Source organism: Schistocerca gregaria, unplaced genomic scaffold (genome assembly GCF_023897955.1).
Source record: "Schistocerca gregaria isolate iqSchGreg1 unplaced genomic scaffold, iqSchGreg1.2 ptg000174l, whole genome shotgun sequence".
Lineage (NCBI taxonomy): Eukaryota > Metazoa > Arthropoda > Insecta > Orthoptera > Acrididae > Schistocerca > Schistocerca gregaria.
This window is the reverse complement of record NW_026061726.1, coordinates 1,725,705-1,746,280: the sequence shown is the minus strand read 5'-3', so window position 1 is coordinate 1,746,280 and position 20,576 is coordinate 1,725,705.

Below are 20,576 nucleotides of genomic sequence, written 5' to 3'. Positions count from 1 at the left end.
CAAAGCCAGCGTCACAGACTGATATGATGTATACTGACGTAAGGAGAGCAAGATGTAAGTGTGGGGACCGGCTGTTATCGAGGTGTCATCGAGTGCAGATCTGTCTTAGGTATCGCGGCTTAACCTCATTGAAGTCTAGAGGGTGGACAACACGTTGGTCTTACTCAGAGCGGTGTCCGAATTCTATTTTCGACGTTATACGTGCCACTTTCATTTTGGCAACTACGATTCGATACAGAATGCACGAAACCTGAAAGACACCCTAACGGATACATAGAGAGTAGTGTTTGTCTGCTGAATAATGGGAGTGCAAGGTGCAAGGGTCTGTGTCGTCTATATGGCTGTATGTAGCACCATTAGTCTTCGGGGGGGGGGGGGGGGGGGAGCGGGCGTAGCTCAGATGGTAGAGCGCTCGCTTAGTTTGCGAGAGGTACTGGGATCAATACCCAGTGCCTCCAGAATTTTTAACACACCTACATGCGCACCTTGATATGCAAGTGGAATAATTCACGACCAGCAGATGTGTCTAGGAAGATACAAGCGAATGATTAGCATCCACAATTGACAAGCGTGCTGTTATTTGTGCGCAGGAAGCACCCTCCTCCCACGCCTACACTTAATTTAGAAACAGTACAAGTGTTCCCGTAAGATTCTCAAGCCTATGTCGGAAAGATCTGCCTTGCGCCGAGTTCACGTAAATCCCACTGCACATTCCTATTCTTTGCGTGCAGTCAGCTGCTACTGGTGTTGCTAGTTGTGACTGCTGATAACAGATGCCGTAGCAATCAATTCATGGAGTGAGTTGTATGTTTTGCGATAGTCTGTCTCTGACAAGCAAGCACAGGTGACATAGGTGCGAACACAGGAAGCTTGCAGACCCTCGCTGCCTGCAGACACCGAGCAGCCACACTAGGAGGGCGGCCTAAGCCGTAGGCGAAATGTACTCATTCGCTTTGGCGCGACGTCGAACTATAAATAATGCTGTCACTAGCGTGAGCGTTGCGTGAGCGTCGTGGAAAGTCGGAAAAGTCGGCTGCGAGGGTGAGTGCCAAGTTTGGGGAGCGTTTCGTAGTATGCGCAGTGCAATGGAGACGCGGAAACTTGTTGTGGCCCAGTGTTTTGCAGTTGGACGACAAGATTGGTACACAGTAGTAAAGAGCGAGGCACTGAGTTGGCATAAATAATGTAGTGCACAATGGTTCTCGAGATGTGTTTGTTACCTCAGGTGCTGTATAATTGTCTACAATGAGTGAAAACGGAGCAATTTGTGACGGCTCTTTCAATTTAAGACGTTAAAAACAGACGGAATTTGCATTTGTAATACCAGAGCATCGAAACTACTTGGAACTTTTGTGTATATGAACGGGTCCGCGCCTTTGTACTCTGCTCCCTTCACCGCTACAAACCAACCAACCATCGTGTCCGTGCGCATCTGAGTCGCAAACAATGGGGAATAGCGCAGTTTGCTCGTGCATGGGGCGTAGCTCAGTTGGTAGAGCGTTCGCTTGGCATGTGAAAGGTCCAGGGTTCAAGCCGCGGCGCCTCCATTTTTTGTGGTCAGTGCATGGTAAGTGTTGGTCGCGGCGAACCTAAAGGCACGCAAGATGTTGCAAAGCCAGCGTCGCAGACTGATATGATGTATACTGACGTAAGGAGAGCAAGATGTAAGTGTGGGGACCGGCTGTTATCGAGGTGTCATCGAGTGCAGATCTGTCTTAGGTATCGCGGCTTAACCTCATTGAAGTCTAGAGGGTGGACAACACGTTGGTCTTACTCAGAGCGGTGTCCGAATTCTATTTTCGACGTTATACGTGCCACTTTCATTTTGGCAACTACGATTCGATACAGAATGCACGAAACCTGAAAGACACCCTAACGGATACATAGAGAGTAGTGTTTGTCTGCTGAATAATGGGAGTGCAAGGTGCAAGGGTCTGTGTCGTCTATATGGCTGTATGTAGCACCATTAATCTTCGGGGGGGGGGGGGGGGGGAGCGGGCGTAGCTCAGATGGTAGAGCGCTCGCTTAGTATGCGAGAGGTACTGGGATCAATACCCAGTGCCTCCAGAATTTTTAACACACCTACATGCGCACCTTGATATGCAAGTGGAATAATTCACGACCAGCAGATGTGTCTAGGAAGATACAAGCGAATGATTAGCATCCACAATTGACAAGCGTGCTGTTATTTGTGCGCAGGAAGCACCCTCCTCCCACGCCTACACTTAATTTAGAAACAGTACAAGTGTTCCCGTAAGATTCTCAAGCCTATGTCGGAAAGATCTGCCTTGCGCCGAGTTCACGTAAATCCCACTGCACATTCCTATTCTTTGCGTGCAGTCAGCTGCTACTGGTGTTGCTAGTTGTGACTGCTGATAACAGATGCCGTAGCAATCAATTCATGGAGTGAGTTGTATGTTTTGCGATAGTCTGTCTCTGACAAGCAAGCACAGGTGACATAGGTGCGAACACAGGAAGCTTGCAGACCCTCGCTGCCTGCAGACACCGAGCAGCCACACTAGGAGGGCGGCCTAAGCCGTAGGCGAAATGTACTCATTCGCTTTGGCGCGACGTCGAACTATAAATAATGCTGTCACTAGCGTGAGCGTTGCGTGAGCGTCGTGGAAAGTCGGAAAAGTCGGCTGCGAGGGTGAGTGCCAAGTTTGGGGAGCGTTTCGTAGTATGCGCAGTGCAATGGAGACGCGGAAACTTGTTGTGGCCCAGTGTTTTGCAGTTGGACGACAAGATTGGTACACAGTAGTAAAGAGCGAGGCACTGAGTTGGCATAAATAATGTAGTGCACAATGGTTCTCGAGATGTGTTTGTTACCTCAGGTGCTGTATAATTGTCTACAATGAGTGAAAACGGAGCAATTTGTGACGGCTCTTTCAATTTAAGACGTTAAAAACAGACGGAATTTGCATTTGTAATACCAGAGCATCGAAACTACTTGGAACTTTTGTGTATATGAACGGGTCCGCGCCTTTGTACTCTGCTCCCTTCACCGCTACAAACCAACCAACCATCGTGTCCGTGCGCATCTGAGTCGCAAAGAATGGGGAATAGCGCAGTTTGCTCGTGCATGGGGCGTAGCTCAGTTGGTAGAGCGTTCGCTTGGCATGTGAAAGGTCCAGGGTTCAAGCCGCGGCGCCTCCATTTTTTGTGGTCAGTGCATGGTAAGTGTTGGTCGCGGCGAACCTAAAGGCACGCAAGATGTTGCAAAGCCAGCGTCACAGACTGATATGATGTATACTGACGTAAGGAGAGCAAGATGTAAGTGTGGGGACCGGCTGTTATCGAGGTGTCATCGAGTGCAGATCTGTCTTAGGTATCGCGGCTTAACCTCATTGAAGTCTAGAGGGTGGACAACACGTTGGTCTTACTCAGAGCGGTGTCCGAATTCTATTTTCGACGTTATACGTGCCACTTTCATTTTGGCAACTACGATTCGATACAGAATGCACGAAACCTGAAAGACACCCTAACGGATACATAGAGAGTAGTGTTTGTCTGCTGAATAATGGGAGTGCAAGGTGCAAGGGTCTGTGTCGTCTATATGGCTGTATGTAGCACCATTAATCTTCGGGGGGGGGGGGGGAGCGGGCGTAGCTCAGATGGTAGAGCGCTCGCTTAGTATGAGAGAGGTACTGGGATCAATACCCAGTGCCTCCAGAATTTTTAACACACCTACATGCGCACCTTGATATGCAAGTGGAATAATTCACGACCAGCAGATGTGTCTAGGAAGATACAAGCGAATGATTAGCATCCACAATTGACAAGCGTGCTGTTATTTGTGCGCAGGAAGCACCCTCCTCCCACGCCTACACTTAATTTAGAAACAGTACAAGTGTTCCCGTAAGATTCTCAAGCCTATGTCGGAAAGATCTGCCTTGCGCCGAGTTCACGTAAATCCCACTGCACATTCCTATTCTTTGCGTGCAGTCAGCTGCTACTGGTGTTGCTAGTTGTGACTGCTGATAACAGATGCCGTAGCAATCAATTCATGGAGTGAGTTGTATGTTTTGCGATAGTCTGTCTCTGACAAGCAAGCACAGGTGACATAGGTGCGAACACAGGAAGCTTGCAGACCCTCGCTGCCTGCAGACACCGAGCAGCCACACTAGGAGGGCGGCCTAAGCCGTAGGCGAAATGTACTCATTCGCTTTGGCGCGACGTCGAACTATAAATAATGCTGTCACTAGCGTGAGCGTTGCGTGAGCGTCGTGGAAAGTCGGAAAAGTCGGCTGCGAGGGTGAGTGCCAAGTTTGGGGAGCGTTTCGTAGTATGCGCAGTGCAATGGAGACGCGGAAACTTGTTGTGGCCCAGTGTTTTGCAGTTGGACGACAAGATTGGTACACAGTAGTAAAGAGCGAGGCACTGAGTTGGCATAAATAATGTAGTGCACAATGGTTCTCGAGATGTGTTTGTTACCTCAGGTGCTGTATAATTGTCTACAATGAGTGAAAACGGAGCAATTTGTGACGGCTCTTTCAATTTAAGACGTTAAAAACAGACGGAATTTGCATTTGTAATACCAGAGCATCGAAACTACTTGGAACTTTTGTGTATATGAACGGGTCCGCGCCTTTGTACTCTGCTCCCTTCACCGCTACAAACCAACCAACCATCGTGTCCGTGCGCATCTGAGTCGCAAAGAATGGGGAATAGCGCAGTTTGCTCGTGCATGGGGCGTAGCTCAGTTGGTAGAGCGTTCGCTTGGCATGTGAAAGGTCCAGGGTTCAAGCCGCGGCGCCTCCATTTTTTGTGGTCAGTGCATGGTAAGTGTTGGTCGCGGCGAACCTAAAGGCACGCAAGATGTTGCAAAGCCAGCGTCACAGACTGATATGATGTATACTGACGTAAGGAGAGCAAGATGTAAGTGTGGGGACCGGCTGTTATCGAGGTGTCATCGAGTGCAGATCTGTCTTAGGTATCGCGGCTTAACCTCATTGAAGTCTAGAGGGTGGACAACACGTTGGTCTTACTCAGAGCGGTGTCCGAATTCTATTTTCGACGTTATACGTGCCACTTTCATTTTGGCAACTACGATTCGATACAGAATGCACGAAACCTGAAAGACACCCTAACGGATACATAGAGAGTAGTGTTTGTCTGCTGAATAATGGGAGTGCAAGGTGCAAGGGTCTGTGTCGTCTATATGGCTGTATGTAGCACCATTAGTCTTCGGGGGGGGGGGGGGGGAGAGGGCGTAGCTCAGATGGTAGAGCGCTCGCTTAGTATGCGAGAGGTACTGGGATCAATACCCAGTGCCTCCAGAATTTTTAACACACCTACATGCGCACCTTGATATGCAAGTGGAATAATTCACGACCAGCAGATGTGTCTAGGAAGATACAAGCGAATGATTAGCATCCACAATTGACAAGCGTGCTGTTATTTGTGCGCAGGAAGCACCCTCCTCCCACGCCTACACTTAATTTAGAAACAGTACAAGTGTTCCCGTAAGATTCTCAAGCCTATGTCGGAAAGATCTGCCTTGCGCCGAGTTCACGTAAATCCCACTGCACATTCCTATTCTTTGCGTGCAGTCAGCTGCTACTGGTGTTGCTAGTTGTGACTGCTGATAACAGATGCCGTAGCAATCAATTCATGGAGTGAGTTGTATGTTTTGCGATAGTCTGTCTCTGACAAGCAAGCACAGGTGACATAGGTGCGAACACAGGAAGCTTGCAGACCCTCGCTGCCTGCAGACACCGAGCAGCCACACTAGGAGGGCGGCCTAAGCCGTAGGCGAAATGTACTCATTCGCTTTGGCGCGACGTCGAACTATAAATAATGCTGTCACTAGCGTGAGCGTTGCGTGAGCGTCGTGGAAAGTCGGAAAAGTCGGCTGCGAGGGTGAGTGCCAAGTTTGGGGAGCGTTTCGTAGTATGCGCAGTGCAATGGAGACGCGGAAACTTGTTGTGGCCCAGTGTTTTGCAGTTGGACGACAAGATTGGTACACAGTAGTAAAGAGCGAGGCACTGAGTTGGCATAAATAATGTAGTGCACAATGGTTCTCGAGATGTGTTTGTTACCTCAGGTGCTGTATAATTGTCTACAATGAGTGAAAACGGAGCAATTTGTGACGGCTCTTTCAATTTAAGACGTTAAAAACAGACGGAATTTGCATTTGTAATACCAGAGCATCGAAACTACTTGGAACTTTTGTGTATATGAACGGGTCCGCGCCTTTGTACTCTGCTCCCTTCACCGCTACAAACCAACCAACCATCGTGTCCGTGCGCATCTGAGTCGCAAAGAATGGGGAATAGCGCAGTTTGCTCGAGCATGGGGCGTAGCTCAGTTGGTAGAGCGTTCGCTTGGCATGTGAAAGGTCCAGGGTTCAAGCCGCGGCGCCTCCATTTTTTGTGGTCAGTGCATGGTAAGTGTTGGTCGCGGCGAACCTAAAGGCACGCAAGATGTTGCAAAGCCAGCGTCACAGACTGATATGATGTATACTGACGTAAGGAGAGCAAGATGTAAGTGTGGGGACCGGCTGTTATCGAGGTGTCATCGAGTGCAGATCTGTCTTAGGTATCGCGGCTTAACCTCATTGAAGTCTAGAGGGTGGACAACACGTTGGTCTTACTCAGAGCGGTGTCCGAATTCTATTTTCGACGTTATACGTGCCACTTTCATTTTGGCAACTACGATTCGATACAGAATGCACGAAACCTGAAAGACACCCTAACGGATACATAGAGAGTAGTGTTTGTCTGCTGAATAATGGGAGTGCAAGGTGCAAGGGTCTGTGTCGTCTATATGGCTGTATGTAGCACCATTAGTCTTCGGGGGGGGGGGGGGGGGGTAGAGGGCGTAGCTTAGATGGTAGAGCGCTCGCTTAGTATGCGAGAGGTACTGGGATCAATACCCAGTGCCTCCAGAATTTTTAACACACCTACATGCGCACCTTGATATGCAAGTGGAATAATTCACGACCAGCAGATGTGTCTAGGAAGATACAAGCGAATGATTAGCATCCACAATTGACAAGCGTGCCGTTATTTGTGCGCAGGAAGCACCCTCCTCCCACGCCTACACTTAATTTAGAAACAGTACAAGTGTTCCCGTAAGATTCTCAAGCCTATGTCGGAAAGATCTGCCTTGCGCCGAGTTCACGTAAATCCCACTGCACATTCCTATTCTTTGCGTGCAGTCAGCTGCTACTGGTGTTGCTAGTTGTGACTGCTGATAACAGATGCCGTAGCAATCAATTCATGGAGTGAGTTGTATGTTTTGCGATAGTCTGTCTCTGACAAGCAAGCACAGGTGACATAGGTGCGAACACAGGAAGCTTGCAGACCCTCGCTGCCTGCAGACACCGAGCAGCCACACTAGGAGGGCGGCCTAAGCCGTAGGCGAAATGTACTCATTCGCTTTGGCGCGACGTCGAACTATAAATAATGCTGTCACTAGCGTGAGCGTTGCGTGAGCGTCGTGGAAAGTCGGAAAAGTCGGCTGCGAGGGTGAGTGCCAAGTTTGGGGAGCGTTTCGTAGTATGCGCAGTGCAATGGAGACGCGGAAACTTGTTGTGGCCCAGTGTTTTGCAGTTGGACGACAAGATTGGTACACAGTAGTAAAGAGCGAGGCACTGAGTTGGCATAAATAATGTAGTGCACAATGGTTCTCGAGATGTGTTTGTTACCTCAGGTGCTGTATAATTGTCTACAATGAGTGAAAACGGAGCAATTTGTGACGGCTCTTTCAATTTAAGACGTTAAAAACAGACGGAATTTGCATTTGTAATACCAGAGCATCGAAACTACTTGGAACTTTTGTGTATATGAACGGGTCCGCGCCTTTGTACTCTGCTCCCTTCACCGCTACAAACCAACCAACCATCGTGTCCGTGCGCATCTGAGTCGCAAAGAATGGGGAATAGCGCAGTTTGCTCGTGCATGGGGCGTAGCTCAGTTGGTAGAGCGTTCGCTTGGCATGTGAAAGGTCCAGGGTTCAAGCCGCGGCGCCTCCATTTTTTGTGGTCAGTGCATGGTAAGTGTTGGTCGCGGCGAACCTAAAGGCACGCAAGATGTTGCAAAGCCAGCGTCACAGACTGATATGATGTATACTGACGTAAGGAGAGCAAGATGTAAGTGTGGGGACCGGCTGTTATCGAGGTGTCATCGAGTGCAGATCTGTCTTAGGTATCGCGGCTTAACCTCATTGAAGTCTAGAGGGTGGACAACACGTTGGTCTTACTCAGAGCGGTGTCCGAATTCTATTTTCGACGTTATACGTGCCACTTTCATTTTGGCAACTACGATTCGATACAGAATGCACGAAACCTGAAAGACACCCTAACGGATACATAGAGAGTAGTGTTTGTCTGCTGAATAATGGGAGTGCAAGGTGCAAGGGTCTGTGTCGTCTATATGGCTGTATGTAGCACCATTAGTCTTCGGGGGGGGGGGGGGGGGGGAGAGGGCGTAGCTCAGATGGTAGAGCGCTCGCTTAGTATGCGAGAGGTACTGGGATCAATACCCAGTGCCTCCAGAATTTTTAACACACCTACATGCGCACCTTGATATGCAAGTGGAATAATTCACGACCAGCAGATGTGTCTAGGAAGATACAAGCGAATGATTAGCATCCACAATTGACAAGCGTGCTGTTATTTGTGCGCAGGAAGCACCCTCCTCCCACGCCTACACTTAATTTAGAAACAGTACAAGTGTTCCCGTAAGATTCTCAAGCCTATGTCGGAAAGATCTGCCTTGCGCCGAGTTCACGTAAATCCCACTGCACATTCCTATTCTTTGCGTGCAGTCAGCTGCTACTGGTGTTGCTAGTTGTGACTGCTGATAACAGATGCCGTAGCAATCAATTCATGGAGTGAGTTGTATGTTTTGCGATAGTCTGTCTCTGACAAGCAAGCACAGGTGACATAGGTGCGAACACAGGAAGCTTGCAGACCCTCGCTGCCTGCAGACACCGAGCAGCCACACTAGGAGGGCGGCCTAAGCCGTAGGCGAAATGTACTCATTCGCTTTGGCGCGACGTCGAACTATAAATAATGCTGTCACTAGCGTGAGCGTTGCGTGAGCGTCGTGGAAAGTCGGAAAAGTCGGCTGCGAGGGTGAGTGCCAAGTTTGGGGAGCGTTTCGTAGTATGCGCAGTGCAATGGAGACGGGGAAACTTGTTGTGGCCCAGTGTTTTGCAGTTGGACGACAAGATTGGTACACAGTAGTAAAGAGCGAGGCACTGAGTTGGCATAAATAATGTAGTGCACAATGGTTCTCGAGATGTGTTTGTTACCTCAGGTGCTGTATAATTGTCTACAATGAGTGAAAACGGAGCAATTTGTGACGGCTCTTTCAATTTAAGACGTTAAAAACAGACGGAATTTGCATTTGTAATACCAGAGCATCGAAACTACTTGGAACTTTTGTGTATATGAACGGGTCCGCGCCTTTGTACTCTGCTCCCTTCACCGCTACAAACCAACCAACCATCGTGTCCGTGCGCATCTGAGTCGCAAAGAATGGGGAATAGCGCAGTTTGCTCGAGCATGGGGCGTAGCTCAGTTGGTAGAGCGTTCGCTTGGCATGTGAAAGGTCCAGGGTTCAAGCCGCGGCGCCTCCATTTTTTGTGGTCAGTGCATGGTAAGTGTTGGTCGCGGCGAACCTAAAGGCACGCAAGATGTTGCAAAGCCAGCGTCACAGACTGATATGATGTATACTGACGTAAGGAGAGCAAGATGTAAGTGTGGGGACCGGCTGTTATCGAGGTGTCATCGAGTGCAGATCTGTCTTAGGTATCGCGGCTTAACCTCATTGAAGTCTAGAGGGTGGACAACACGTTGGTCTTACTCAGAGCGGTGTCCGAATTCTATTTTCGACGTTATACGTGCCACTTTCATTTTGGCAACTACGATTCGATACAGAATGCACGAAACCTGAAAGACACCCTAACGGATACATAGAGAGTAGTGTTTGTCTGCTGAATAATGGGAGTGCAAGGTGCAAGGGTCTGTGTCGTCTATATGGCTGTATGTAGCACCATTAGTCTTCGGGGGGGGGGGGGGGGGGGGGGGGGGGGGGGGAGAGGGCGTAGCTCAGATGGTAGAGCGCTCGCTTAGTATGCGAGAGGTACTGGGATCAATACCCAGTGCCTCCAGAATTTTTAACACACCTACATGCGCACCTTGATATGCAAGTGGAATAATTCACGACCAGCAGATGTGTCTAGGAAGATACAAGCGAATGATTAGCATCCACAATTGACAAGCGTGCCGTTATTTGTGCGCAGGAAGCACCCTCCTCCCACGCCTACACTTAATTTAGAAACAGTACAAGTGTTCCCGTAAGATTCTCAAGCCTATGTCGGAAAGATCTGCCTTGCGCCGAGTTCACGTAAATCCCACTGCACATTCCTATTCTTTGCGTGCAGTCAGCTGCTACTGGTGTTGCTAGTTGTGACTGCTGATAACAGATGCCGTAGCAATCAATTCATGGAGTGAGTTGTATGTTTTGCGATAGTCTGTCTCTGACAAGCAAGCACAGGTGACATAGGTGCGAACACAGGAAGCTTGCAGACCCTCGCTGCCTGCAGACACCGAGCAGCCACACTAGGAGGGCGGCCTAAGCCGTAGGCGAAATGTACTCATTCGCTTTGGCGCGACGTCGAACTATAAATAATGCTGTCACTAGCGTGAGCGTTGCGTGAGCGTCGTGGAAAGTCGGAAAAGTCGGCTGCGAGGGTGAGTGCCAAGTTTGGGGAGCGTTTCGTAGTATGCGCAGTGCAATGGAGACGCGGAAACTTGTTGTGGCCCAGTGTTTTGCAGTTGGACGACAAGATTGGTACACAGTAGTAAAGAGCGAGGCACTGAGTTGGCATAAATAATGTAGTGCACAATGGTTCTCGAGATGTGTTTGTTACCTCAGGTGCTGTATAATTGTCTACAATGAGTGAAAACGGAGCAATTTGTGACGGCTCTTTCAATTTAAGACGTTAAAAACAGACGGAATTTGCATTTGTAATACCAGAGCATCGAAACTACTTGGAACTTTTGTGTATATGAACGGGTCCGCGCCTTTGTACTCTGCTCCCTTCACCGCTACAAACCAACCAACCATCGTGTCCGTGCGCATCTGAGTCGCAAAGAATGGGGAATAGCGCAGTTTGCTCGTGCATGGGGCGTAGCTCAGTTGGTAGAGCGTTCGCTTGGCATGTGAAAGGTCCAGGGTTCAAGCCGCGGCGCCTCCATTTTTTGTGGTCAGTGCATGGTAAGTGTTGGTCGCGGCGAACCTAAAGGCACGCAAGATGTTGCAAAGCCAGCGTCACAGACTGATATGATGTATACTGACGTAAGGAGAGCAAGATGTAAGTGTGGGGACCGGCTGTTATCGAGGTGTCATCGAGTGCAGATCTGTCTTAGGTATCGCGGCTTAACCTCATTGAAGTCTAGAGGGTGGACAACACGTTGGTCTTACTCAGAGCGGTGTCCGAATTCTATTTTCGACGTTATACGTGCCACTTTCATTTTGGCAACTACGATTCGATACAGAATGCACGAAACCTGAAAGACACCCTAACGGATACATAGAGAGTAGTGTTTGTCTGCTGAATAATGGGAGTGCAAGGTGCAAGGGTCTGTGTCGTCTATATGGCTGTATGTAGCACCATTAGTCTTCGGGGGGGGGGGGGGGGGGGGGAGAGGGCGTAGCTCAGATGGTAGAGCGCTCGCTTAGTATGCGAGAGGTACTGGGATCAATACCCAGTGCCTCCAGAATTTTTAACACACCTACATGCGCACCTTGATATGCAAGTGGAATAATTCACGACCAGCAGATGTGTCTAGGAAGATACAAGCGAATGATTAGCATCCACAATTGACAAGCGTGCTGTTATTTGTGCGCAGGAAGCACCCTCCTCCCACGCCTACACTTAATTTAGAAACAGTACAAGTGTTCCCGTAAGATTCTCAAGCCTATGTCGGAAAGATCTGCCTTGCGCCGAGTTCACGTAAATCCCACTGCACATTCCTATTCTTTGCGTGCAGTCAGCTGCTACTGGTGTTGCTAGTTGTGACTGCTGATAACAGATGCCGTAGCAATCAATTCATGGAGTGAGTTGTATGTTTTGCGATAGTCTGTCTCTGACAAGCAAGCACAGGTGACATAGGTGCGAACACAGGAAGCTTGCAGACCCTCGCTGCCTGCAGACACCGAGCAGCCACACTAGGAGGGCGGCCTAAGCCGTAGGCGAAATGTACTCATTCGCTTTGGCGCGACGTCGAACTATAAATAATGCTGTCACTAGCGTGAGCGTTGCGTGAGCGTCGTGGAAAGTCGGAAAAGTCGGCTGCGAGGGTGAGTGCCAAGTTTGGGGAGCGTTTCGTAGTATGCGCAGTGCAATGGAGACGGGGAAACTTGTTGTGGCCCAGTGTTTTGCAGTTGGACGACAAGATTGGTACACAGTAGTAAAGAGCGAGGCACTGAGTTGGCATAAATAATGTAGTGCACAATGGTTCTCGAGATGTGTTTGTTACCTCAGGTGCTGTATAATTGTCTACAATGAGTGAAAACGGAGCAATTTGTGACGGCTCTTTCAATTTAAGACGTTAAAAACAGACGGAATTTGCATTTGTAATACCAGAGCATCGAAACTACTTGGAACTTTTGTGTATATGAACGGGTCCGCGCCTTTGTACTCTGCTCCCTTCACCGCTACAAACCAACCAACCATCGTGTCCGTGCGCATCTGAGTCGCAAAGAATGGGGAATAGCGCAGTTTGCTCGAGCATGGGGCGTAGCTCAGTTGGTAGAGCGTTCGCTTGGCATGTGAAAGGTCCAGGGTTCAAGCCGCGGCGCCTCCATTTTTTGTGGTCAGTGCATGGTAAGTGTTGGTCGCGGCGAACCTAAAGGCACGCAAGATGTTGCAAAGCCAGCGTCACAGACTGATATGATGTATACTGACGTAAGGAGAGCAAGATGTAAGTGTGGGGACCGGCTGTTATCGAGGTGTCATCGAGTGCAGATCTGTCTTAGGTATCGCGGCTTAACCTCATTGAAGTCTAGAGGGTGGACAACACGTTGGTCTTACTCAGAGCGGTGTCCGAATTCTATTTTCGACGTTATACGTGCCACTTTCATTTTGGCAACTACGATTCGATACAGAATGCACGAAACCTGAAAGACACCCTAACGGATACATAGAGAGTAGTGTTTGTCTGCTGAATAATGGGAGTGCAAGGTGCAAGGGTCTGTGTCGTCTATATGGCTGTATGTAGCACCATTGGTCTTCGGGGGGGGGGGGGGGGGGAGAGGGCGTAGCTCAGATGGTAGAGCGCTCGCTTAGTATGCGAGAGGTACTGGGATCAATACCCAGTGCCTCCAGAATTTTTAACACACCTACATGCGCACCTTGATATGCAAGTGGAATAATTCACGACCAGCAGATGTGTCTAGGAAGATACAAGCGAATGATTAGCATCCACAATTGACAAGCGTGCTGTTATTTGTGCGCAGGAAGCACCCTCCTCCCACGCCTACACTTAATTTAGAAACAGTACAAGTGTTCCCGTAAGATTCTCAAGCCTATGTCGGAAAGATCTGCCTTGCGCCGAGTTCACGTAAATCCCACTGCACATTCCTATTCTTTGCGTGCAGTCAGCTGCTACTGGTGTTGCTAGTTGTGACTGCTGATAACAGATGCCGTAGCAATCAATTCATGGAGTGAGTTGTATGTTTTGCGATAGTCTGTCTCTGACAAGCAAGCACAGGTGACATAGGTGCGAACACAGGAAGCTTGCAGACCCTCGCTGCCTGCAGACACCGAGCAGCCACACTAGGAGGGCGGCCTAAGCCGTAGGCGAAATGTACTCATTCGCTTTGGCGCGACGTCGAACTATAAATAATGCTGTCACTAGCGTGAGCGTTGCGTGAGCGTCGTGGAAAGTCGGAAAAGTCGGCTGCGAGGGTGAGTGCCAAGTTTGGGGAGCGTTTCGTAGTATGCGCAGTGCAATGGAGACGGGGAAACTTGTTGTGGCCCAGTGTTTTGCAGTTGGACGACAAGATTGGTACACAGTAGTAAAGAGCGAGGCACTGAGTTGGCATAAATAATGTAGTGCACAATGGTTCTCGAGATGTGTTTGTTACCTCAGGTGCTGTATAATTGTCTACAATGAGTGAAAACGGAGCAATTTGTGACGGCTCTTTCAATTTAAGACGTTAAAAACAGACGGAATTTGCATTTGTAATACCAGAGCATCGAAACTACTTGGAACTTTTGTGTATATGAACGGGTCCGCGCCTTTGTACTCTGCTCCCTTCACCGCTACAAACCAACCAACCATCGTGTCCGTGCGCATCTGAGTCGCAAAGAATGGGGAATAGCGCAGTTTGCTCGAGCATGGGGCGTAGCTCAGTTGGTAGAGCGTTCGCTTGGCATGTGAAAGGTCCAGGGTTCAAGCCGCGGCGCCTCCATTTTTTGTGGTCAGTGCATGGTAAGTGTTGGTCGCGGCGAACCTAAAGGCACGCAAGATGTTGCAAAGCCAGCGTCACAGACTGATATGATGTATACTGACGTAAGGAGAGCAAGATGTAAGTGTGGGGACCGGCTGTTATCGAGGTGTCATCGAGTGCAGATCTGTCTTAGGTATCGCGGCTTAACCTCATTGAAGTCTAGAGGGTGGACAACACGTTGGTCTTACTCAGAGCGGTGTCCGAATTCTATTTTCGACGTTATACGTGCCACTTTCATTTTGGCAACTACGATTCGATACAGAATGCACGAAACCTGAAAGACACCCTAACGGATACATAGAGAGTAGTGTTTGTCTGCTGAATAATGGGAGTGCAAGGTGCAAGGGTCTGTGTCGTCTATATGGCTGTATGTAGCACCATTAGTCTTCGGGGGGGGGGGGGGGGGGGGGGGGGAGAGGGCGTAGCTCAGATGGTAGAGCGCTCGCTTAGTATGCGAGAGGTACTGGGATCAATACCCAGTGCCTCCAGAATTTTTAACACACCTACATGCGCACCTTGATATGCAAGTGGAATAATTCACGACCAGCAGATGTGTCTAGGAAGATACAAGCGAATGATTAGCATCCACAATTGACAAGCGTGCCGTTATTTGTGCGCAGGAAGCACCCTCCTCCCACGCCTACACTTAATTTAGAAACAGTACAAGTGTTCCCGTAAGATTCTCAAGCCTATGTCGGAAAGATCTGCCTTGCGCCGAGTTCACGTAAATCCCACTGCACATTCCTATTCTTTGCGTGCAGTCAGCTGCTACTGGTGTTGCTAGTTGTGACTGCTGATAACAGATGCCGTAGCAATCAATTCATGGAGTGAGTTGTATGTTTTGCGATAGTCTGTCTCTGACAAGCAAGCACAGGTGACATAGGTGCGAACACAGGAAGCTTGCAGACCCTCGCTGCCTGCAGACACCGAGCAGCCACACTAGGAGGGCGGCCTAAGCCGTAGGCGAAATGTACTCATTCGCTTTGGCGCGACGTCGAACTATAAATAATGCTGTCACTAGCGTGAGCGTTGCGTGAGCGTCGTGGAAAGTCGGAAAAGTCGGCTGCGAGGGTGAGTGCCAAGTTTGGGGAGCGTTTCGTAGTATGCGCAGTGCAATGGAGACGCGGAAACTTGTTGTGGCCCAGTGTTTTGCAGTTGGACGACAAGATTGGTACACAGTAGTAAAGAGCGAGGCACTGAGTTGGCATAAATAATGTAGTGCACAATGGTTCTCGAGATGTGTTTGTTACCTCAGGTGCTGTATAATTGTCTACAATGAGTGAAAACGGAGCAATTTGTGACGGCTCTTTCAATTTAAGACGTTAAAAACAGACGGAATTAGCATTTGTAATACCAGAGCATCGAAACTACTTGGAACTTTTGTGTATATGAACGGGTCCGCGCCTTTGTACTCTGCTCCCTTCACCGCTACAAACCAACCAACCATCGTGTCCGTGCGCATCTGAGTCGCAAAGAATGGGGAATAGCGCAGTTTGCTCGTGCATGGGGCGTAGCTCAGTTGGTAGAGCGTTCGCTTGGCATGTGAAAGGTCCAGGGTTCAAGCCGCGGCGCCTCCATTTTTTGTGGTCAGTGCATGGTAAGTGTTGGTCGCGGCGAACCTAAAGGCACGCAAGATGTTGCAAAGCCAGCGTCACAGACTGATATGATGTATACTGACGTAAGGAGAGCAAGATGTAAGTGTGGGGACCGGCTGTTATCGAGGTGTCATCGAGTGCAGATCTGTCTTAGGTATCGCGGCTTAACCTCATTGAAGTCTAGAGGGTGGACAACACGTTGGTCTTACTCAGAGCGGTGTCCGAATTCTATTTTCGACGTTATACGTGCCACTTTCATTTTGGCAACTACGATTCGATACAGAATGCACGAAACCTGAAAGACACCCTAACGGATACATAGAGAGTAGTGTTTGTCTGCTGAATAATGGGAGTGCAAGGTGCAAGGGTCTGTGTCGTCTATATGGCTGTATGTAGCACCATTAGTCTTCGGGGGGGGGGGGGGGGGGGAGAGGGCGTAGCTCAGATGGTAGAGCGCTCGCTTAGTATGCGAGAGGTACTGGGATCAATACCCAGTGCCTCCAGAATTTTTAACACACCTACATGCGCACCTTGATATGCAAGTGGAATAATTCACGACCAGCAGATGTGTCTAGGAAGATACAAGCGAATGATTAGCATCCACAATTGACAAGCGTGCTGTTATTTGTGCGCAGGAAGCACCCTCCTCCCACGCCTACACTTAATTTAGAAACAGTACAAGTGTTCCCGTAAGATTCTCAAGCCTATGTCGGAAAGATCTGCCTTGCGCCGAGTTCACGTAAATCCCACTGCACATTCCTATTCTTTGCGTGCAGTCAGCTGCTACTGGTGTTGCTAGTTGTGACTGCTGATAACAGATGCCGTAGCAATCAATTCATGGAGTGAGTTGTATGTTTTGCGATAGTCTGTCTCTGACAAGCAAGCACAGGTGACATAGGTGCGAACACAGGAAGCTTGCAGACCCTCGCTGCCTGCAGACACCGAGCAGCCACACTAGGAGGGCGGCCTAAGCCGTAGGCGAAATGTACTCATTCGCTTTGGCGCGACGTCGAACTATAAATAATGCTGTCACTAGCGTGAGCGTTGCGTGAGCGTCGTGGAAAGTCGGAAAAGTCGGCTGCGAGGGTGAGTGCCAAGTTTGGGGAGCGTTTCGTAGTATGCGCAGTGCAATGGAGACGGGGAAACTTGTTGTGGCCCAGTGTTTTGCAGTTGGACGACAAGATTGGTACACAGTAGTAAAGAGCGAGGCACTGAGTTGGCATAAATAATGTAGTGCACAATGGTTCTCGAGATGTGTTTGTTACCTCAGGTGCTGTATAATTGTCTACAATGAGTGAAAACGGAGCAATTTGTGACGGCTCTTTCAATTTAAGACGTTAAAAACAGACGGAATTTGCATTTGTAATACCAGAGCATCGAAACTACTTGGAACTTTTGTGTATATGAACGGGTCCGCGCCTTTGTACTCTGCTCCCTTCACCGCTACAAACCAACCAACCAACGTGTCCGTGCGCATCTGAGTCGCAAAGAATGGGGAATAGCGCAGTTTGCTCGAGCATGGGGCGTAGCTCAGTTGGTAGAGCGTTCGCTTGGCATGTGAAAGGTCCAGGGTTCAAGCCGCGGCGCCTCCATTTTTTGTGGTCAGTGCATGGTAAGTGTTGGTCGCGGCGAACCTAAAGGCACGCAAGATGTTGCAAAGCCAGCGTCACAGACTGATATGATGTATACTGACGTAAGGAGAGCAAGATGTAAGTGTGGGGACCGGCTGTTATCGAGGTGTCATCGAGTGCAGATCTGTCTTAGGTATCGCGGCTTAACCTCATTGAAGTCTAGAGGGTGGACAACACGTTGGTCTTACTCAGAGCGGTGTCCGAATTCTATTTTCGACGTTATACGTGCCACTTTCATTTTGGCAACTACGATTCGATACAGAATGCACGAAACCTGAAAGACACCCTAACGGATACATAGAGAGTAGTGTTTGTCTGCTGAATAATGGGAGTGCAAGGTGCAAGGGTCTGTGTCGTCTATATGGCTGTATGTAGCACCATTAGTCTTCGGGGGGGGGGGGGGGGGGGGGGGGGAGAGGGCGTAGCTCAGATGGTAGAGCGCTCGCTTAGTATGCGAGAGGTACTGGGATCAATACCCAGTGCCTCCAGAATTTTTAACACACCTACATGCGCACCTTGATATGCAAGTGGAATAATTCACGACCAGCAGATGTGTCTAGGAAGATACAAGCGAATGATTAGCATCCACAATTGACAAGCGTGCCGTTATTTGTGCGCAGGAAGCACCCTCCTCCCACGCCTACACTTAATTTAGAAACAGTACAAGTGTTCCCGTAAGATTCTCAAGCCTATGTCGGAAAGATCTGCCTTGCGCCGAGTTCACGTAAATCCCACTGCACATTCCTATTCTTTGCGTGCAGTCAGCTGCTACTGGTGTTGCTAGTTGTGACTGCTGATAACAGATGCCGTAGCAATCAATTCATGGAGTGAGTTGTATGTTTTGCGATAGTCTGTCTCTGACAAGCAAGCACAGGTGACATAGGTGCGAACACAGGAAGCTTGCAGACCCTCGCTGCCTGCAGACACCGAGCAGCCACACTAGGAGGGCGGCCTAAGCCGTAGGCGAAATGTACTCATTCGCTTTGGCGCGACGTCGAACTATAAATAATGCTGTCACTAGCGTGAGCGTTGCGTGAGCGTCGTGGAAAGTCGGAAAAGTCGGCTGCGAGGGTGAGTGCCAAGTTTGGGGAGCGTTTCGTAGTATGCGCAGTGCAATGGAGACGCGGAAACTTGTTGTGGCCCAGTGTTTTGCAGTTGGACGACAAGATTGGTACACAGTAGTAAAGAGCGAGGCACTGAGTTGGCATAAATAATGTAGTGCACAATGGTTCTCGAGATGTGTTTGTTACCTCAGGTGCTGTATAATTGTCTACAATGAGTGAAAACGGAGCAATTTGTGACGGCTCTTTCAATTTAAGACGTTAAAAACAGACGGAATTTGCATTTGTAATACCAGAGCATCGAAACTACTTGGAACTTTTGTGTATATGAACGGGTCCGCGCCTTTGTACTCTGCTCCCTTCACCGCTACAAACCAACCAACCATCGTGTCCGTGCGCATCTGAGTCGCAAAGAATGGGGAATAGCGCAGTTTGCTCGTGCATGGGGCGTAGCTCAGTTGGTAGAGCGTTCGCTTGGCATGTGAAAGGTCCAGGGTTCAAGCCGCGGCGCCTCCATTTTTTGTGGTCAGTGCATGGTAAGTGTTGGTCGCGGCGAACCTAAAGGCACGCAAGATGTTGCAAAGCCAGCGTCACAGACTGATATGATGTATACTGACGTAAGGAGAGCAAGATGTAAGTGTGGGGACCGGCTGTTATCGAGGTGTCATCGAGTGCAGATCTGTCTTAGGTATCGCGGCTTAACCTCATTGAAGTCTAGAGGGTGGACAACACGTTGGTCTTACTCAGAGCGGTGTCCGAATTCTATTTTCGACGTTATACGTGCCACTTTCATTTTGGCAACTACGATTCGATACAGAATGCACGAAACCTGAAAGACACCCTAACGGATACATAGAGAGTAGTGTTTGTCTGCTGAATAATGGGAGTGCAAGGTGCAAGGGTCTGTGTCGTCTATATGGCTGTATGTAGCACCATTAGTCTTCGGGGGGGGGGGGGGGGGAGAGGGCGTAGCTCAGATGGTAGAGCGCTCGCTTAGTATGCGAGAGGTACTGGGATCAATACCCAGTGCCTCCAGAATTTTTAACACACCTACATGCGCACCTTGATATGCAAGTGGAATAATTCACGACCAGCAGATGTGTCTAGGAAGATACAAGCGAATGATTAGCATCCACAATTGACAAGCGTGCTGTTATTTGTGCGCAGGAAGCACCCTCCTCCCACGCCTACACTTAATTTAGAAACAGTACAAGTGTTCCCGTAAGATTCTCAAGCCTATGTCGGAAAGATCTGCCTTGCGCCGAGTTCACGTAAATCCCACTGCACATTCCTATTCTTTGCGTGCAGTCAGCTGCTACTGGTGTTGCTAGTTGTGACTGCTGATAACAGATGCCGTAGCAATCAATTCATGGAGTGAGTTGTATGTTTTGCGATAGTCTGTCTCTGACAAGCAAGCACAGGTGACATAGGTGCGAACACAGGAAGCTTGCAGACCCTCGCTGCCTGCAGACACCGAGCAGCCACACTAGGAGGGCGGCCTAAGCCGTAGGCGAAATGTACTCATTCGCTTTGGCGCGACGTCGAACTATAAATAATGCTGTCACTAGCGTGAGCGTTGCGTGAGCGTCGTGGAAAGTCGGAAAAGTCGGCTGCGAGGGTGAGTGCCAAGTTTGGGGAGCGTTTCGTAGTATGCGCAGTGCAATGGAGACGCGGAAACTTGTTGTGGCCCAGTGTTTTGCAGTTGGACGACAAGATTGGTACACAGTAGTAAAGAGCGAGGCACTGAGTTGGCATAAATAATGTAGTGCACAATGGTTCTCGAGATGTGTTTGTTACCTCAGGTGCTGTATAATTGTC